This window comes from Sceloporus occidentalis, unplaced genomic scaffold (assembly GCF_023333645.1).
Source record: "Sceloporus occidentalis isolate IW3139 unplaced genomic scaffold, rSceOcc1.0.p SCAF_1, whole genome shotgun sequence".
NCBI lineage: Eukaryota > Metazoa > Chordata > Lepidosauria > Squamata > Phrynosomatidae > Sceloporus > Sceloporus occidentalis.
The window spans coordinates 273,867,136-273,872,388 of record NW_028316981.1 but is presented as its reverse complement, the minus strand read 5'-3'; the positions used below and the strand labels follow the sequence as shown (position 1 = coordinate 273,872,388).

The 5,253-nt window shown below is 37.2% G+C and overlaps 1 long non-coding RNA gene across 1 annotated transcript; it reads left to right on the top strand.

The window, feature by feature from the left end:
* Positions 1–385: 385 nt before the first annotated feature.
* On the top strand, positions 386–3,976 carry LOC149323879 (uncharacterized). Its single transcript, XR_016280258.1, has 3 exons — positions 386–469; positions 3,182–3,244; positions 3,662–3,976. It is a non-coding gene; the product is annotated as an uncharacterized LOC149323879 (long non-coding RNA).
* Positions 3,977–5,253: the final 1,277 nt, after the last annotated feature.

Below are 5,253 nucleotides of genomic sequence, written 5' to 3'. Positions count from 1 at the left end.
ATCACTACTTATACCCACCTTTCTCCCAAAACTGAATTCTCCAAGCCTAGAAGTCTGAGATCCCTTGCTTCTCAGACAAGCCCCCCTCCTCAAGTTCTCACTCAGTCAAGATCGTCTCCACTTTGACACAGAATCTGTGCAGCTTTCAGGCAGATATATCTGCATTTCTAGTGAACAGTTTTCAACAGCCTTTCCCACTCTAGTTTTTTTTTTTGTTGTTAAATCACTGCTTCTCCTTATAGCTTCTGCCAATTATCATTATTTTATTGAATTGAGATATAATAAAATTAACAAATCGAAGTAAGCAAGAATGATAAACTGGGCCTTCTCCCAGTTGACCTCGACTTTCCTGAATCCTTGCGTTCCTATGGCAACCAGAACTAGGCAGCAATCTGCTTTATACTTTGGGTTAGCTTCTACTTGGCCACTCCTCGAAGAAGATTTGCTATAGTTTATTCCTCATGCTCAGGTGGGCCTTATCGGACTGTTATCAGCCTTAGAGGTATATTCTGAAAACAGAACCTGTTGAGCCGCAGCAGTAAAGCTGCTTATCCTCCAATTGTCTCAGTGGGACTACCATGGTTGCAGGGAAAACCCCATCCTCCAGATTTGTCTGCCTCCCACCTTTTATTGTTTCACACGTAGTTATAGCAACTGAAGCCTAAGATAGGCATCACAAACTACATTTACTATCCAGTTCTTATATATAGCTCTCTATCTATGACACCCCCTCAACTACAATGTGAGGGAAACTGCAATTGCTATTAACTGCTAAGTATAAATTACAGTTCTGAAGGAAAGGCATGGGCACAAAATCTATTTCTAAAGGCGTTTGTGAACTCTGTTCTCACAACTCCTCTACTTAAAGCCTTCAGTTCTAACTGAAATTAGATATTTTACTATTGGCTAGTGCAGCTCCTTTTGTAACAGAAAGTTGTTGCAGATGACAGGAAGAAATTGTTGTGGTTTCTACCCATTTTGCTAATTTATTTACCAAGAGGGACATGGCAAAGTGGGTTATTTTAAAAAGAAAAGTAAAATTTCAGGTAAAATGATAATGAAAACTAAGTGTACTGATGGTTAATGAAGAACAGGCAAGTGTATATGAAGCTACAGAGAGAAGTTTGTCTGTTTGTCGCAAACCTTCTTTGCTGGTGGAAGGAAAAAGTGGAATGGATTCTGTGGAAGCAGAGCTACACATTCCTTGGTTGTCATTTATGATGGTGCTTAAACATGAAAGATGTTAAAAGCTGGAGCTTTTAAAATCTGTGTTGGAGATGTGCCATTGCTTTGTAAGCCCTCCCCCTTAATTTTAAATATTTGGACAAATACTGATCATCAACCTTTTTGGAACCATTTAGTGTGAGGACAAAATATTTGCTACTGTTACTTAACTGTTATTTCTGATGTAAGAATACTGATTAATCTTGCTTATTACTACTGTGATTCAGGAAGGATGTCTCAGCTGTGGGACCAGCATCTTCTAAATGATATCAGTGAGAGACAGGTCTTATACAGTTGGCTTTTTAAAAATGATTTGTAGCATGTCATGTCTTTTGTTTTCTAGAGCCCTCTGCTGGCATGCTTTCCCCCCACTTTCTGTACATGGCATATCGGAAGCTGGGTTGTGTTGGCTTCACCACAGATCAATAGGCCGTGCCTCAGGACTCTAGTTTCTTATTCTAAAAGTGAAAACATTTAAAGTGCTGTAAAGGAGAATGATGAGCACTAGATTTTTGGGGTTCTATGGTCTTGAAAGATTTATGAAAATAAGGAATTACTTCATACTTAAGAAAACCATGAGAATCTGAACTCTACCTTCATATGCCTTATGAGCTGGATTATACATGAACCTGTCTGATCATGAACCTTTTTGGAACCTCTTGGCTTAAAATTTTGGGTACACTCAGGAGCATACATTTCCAATTAGAAAGACCCAGAGGTAATAGCACAATTGAATTACTACCTGTACCTTCTTCATTATTAGGTTAAATCAACATGTATGTCAGGGAACAGACTCCTGAAAATATGTTTTAATAGGTTTATCACATTCTAACCAAACAATGTATCTGGTTCTAGAGACCTGTACAGATTATTCAGTCATGTGGTTTCTCATTTAATTGTATTTGGAACAATGGCATTTCCAGAAAAGATGGAAGAAAAATAGTGGTTTAAATTGTCAGAGAAAGTAGTACCGTATATCCAACATGAGTTGTTTATCTGGCCAAGTTTTGGAAAGCCCTTTGATACATTAGGTTCAAGTATCGGCAAAGTTCTAAAAGTTATTTAACAGACATAAACTATTTGACCCTAAGAATTGTTCGTTGTTGTTGTTGTTGTTGTATGCCTTCTTCAAGTCGTTTCCAACTTACAGCCACCCTATCAACAGGGTTTTCTCAGCAAAGTTCTTCAGAGGGGGATTGCCATTGAATGACTTGCCCAAGGTCACTCACTAGGTTTCCAAGGCCGAGGCAGGATTTGAACCCTGGTCTGTCAGTATCCTAGTCCAATGCTCAAACCATGCTGGCCCTTCCGCAGATGGCTAGGTGGCTCTCCCTTTCTTTTTGCCAGTGATGAAGACCTTTTTTATTCAAAGAGGCTGTTAATGAGTAGTTGCTTGCAGGGAGCTTTTTATGGGTTTGTGTGCTCTATTTTTAACTTTGTTATGTTTTTTTATGTTTTTATATTTAAAAAATAGTTTTAATGTGATGATTCTTAATTATGCTGTAATATTTATTGTTAAAGTTTTAGTTGATCTAGTTTCAGCTTTGTGAGCTGCATTGAAACCCACGTCAGAAGAAAGATAACATATTAATGGAGAAAATAAATAAATATTTTATATGGTTTAAAGTACTTGGTAAAAATGCTACTTTGGTTTCCCACAATGTTTTTCATAACATTTTCCAAACGCTGCTGTGCTGGACCTATGAAAACTTAGTGAACTTCACTGCCTGTAAAATGAAGTCATATCTGATGGCAAGATTATCTTCTGTCAATTCAAGAAATAACTTTTCCAACAGTTCAAACCAAAGTTCACATGCAAGACCCAAGTGTACTGTTAGCTTTATATACAGTTTATGTACCTCAGTTAACAAAGCCTCTGATAGGTAAGCTCCTTTTTTTTTTAATAAAGTCTTTTTATGTCAGCCCAGCATCTTTTTTCTTTTCATTCCCTGTCTAGGTGGAAGCTTTCTAGCAAATTCAGCATGAAGAAGATGGTGAAGGAGGGCTGGAGAAACAGACCGTCAGTAGTGGGTTGCAGCAGCATTTCCGTAGTAAATAGTTCAGTTGTCAGAATCTGGCAGTCTGCCATAAAATGGATTCTGTAAATTGGTTGTTGTAGTATTATAGCTGATTGGGTGTTACAGAGATATATAGTTTAAGAGTTATAAAATAATCGTTTGTTGGGAATGATGGGAGGTACAGTACTGTATCTAAGAGCTACTGGTGGTTCAAATGAGAAATAATTACTTGGCTCAGGAATGCAGAGATGTGTGTCCTATGGTAATCTTCTGGGGAAAGAAACAGAGTTACAGAATTGAAAGTGTATCTAGGGGAGTGGGCAAATGACACAAATAAGGATGGGGGCAGGCATGTTTTAATTAATAAATGAATTAAGGTCAAGCCTGCAAAATTGTTAACTTTGTGCTTTTGATTGTAGATGGTGATAGTTCTTTCTGGAGACACCTAACTGTGAACTTCTCCAGCTACTGAAATAACGGGACATCCCCCATCTGATAATCTCCAGAGCACTGGGACTTTTGAAAATAAGGATCTGGCTTCACACAGAACATTAAAGATGCTGAATTCCTTTCTTACATCCTGTTCATCACTTGGCTTGCTGTTAATATTATTTATCCTGGTTATCTGTGCTTAGCCTAGGGGCTTCAAAAATCCTGAAAAAAAATGGAATGGAAGTGTCACAAACATTACAGTCCCAGATATTTAGAACTCACTCTTTCGGTAGGTACATAGATCCCCTGACCTTTAAATGGACTTTGAAGAGTTCTTGTTGTTTCAGTCTGCTTTTAATTTGCATTTTAATACTCTGCATTTAGCTGCTGCTGGTTTAATTTTATTATTTGTTGCTTCTTTTTTATATTTATACTGTTTTATTTGGCTGATTTTTAAAACTGCAGCTATCATAATATTTTTAGAGTGTGATCTAATGAGCTATAATAAGGTATAATTACATTTTATCTTTTAATATGTTGTAAGCCATCTCAGGAAGATTGAACCTGAAAGGGAGCCTTTAAATACATTCATAAATATATTAAAATATTATTTAAGATTTATGGTTTCAGTAAGTTATAATTTCTATCTCAAGATTGAGCAGATCTGACCAAAATTCAGGATACTTAAGGCGATTCACAGTGAATGGGATGATATTGTCTTGTTTGTATGGGAAATGGGAGTGTTCCTCTGGGATTTATTTGCTTAAATGAAGGAGAAGGAAATAGAAATGTTAAGCAAAATTAAAAAAAAAACACTGAGAGGAGCTTGGAAAGACTATAGAAGCACTAACTGAAGAACTATATAAAAGAAATGAAAGGATGATAGATTCCTTCAAGGAAGGGCATTTTTGGCAATGGACCTACAATTTTTTTTAAAAAAATGGAAGCTTCTCTCAAACCATTTTGGAGAAATAAATCACCAGGAACAGATGGCAAAGTAACAGAGCTGTTTCAGCTTATATGGAATTCATTCAAATTCTAAATAAAATAAAATAAAATCTGCAAAAAATATGGAAAATAAAACAAAAATCTGCCAGCAAATGTGGAAAACTGAAGAAATGGATTGGAGATGCTCAAGGTGTTATCACTAAAGCTTTTACCATACCTGGGTAGAGAAATGCCAGGTGCAGAAACTGGACTAAGAAAAGAAAGATGCACTAGAGATTGTATTGCAAACATATGTTGCCTAATGGAATGAACAAAACTCCTAGAAGAAAAACAGACTGTGCATCATCTATTTTAGAAAAGCCTTTGGTTATGTAAGTCATGAAAAACCATGGTTAGCTCTGAAAGAAATGGATGTGCTGTAACATTTGATTGTCCTCATGTGTAACCTATACTCAGGAAAAGTAGCCACCATCAGGACCAAATATAGGCCCAAGACAGATGGGTCGAAAGGGGTGGCGGCAATACTAGGGTTAGGGACCATGCACCAACCGCATGGTCCATAACCCTAGTATGGAGTGGTGGCGTACTAGTGGTGGTGTACTAATGGCAGCATCCCAGAGTGGCGGCATCA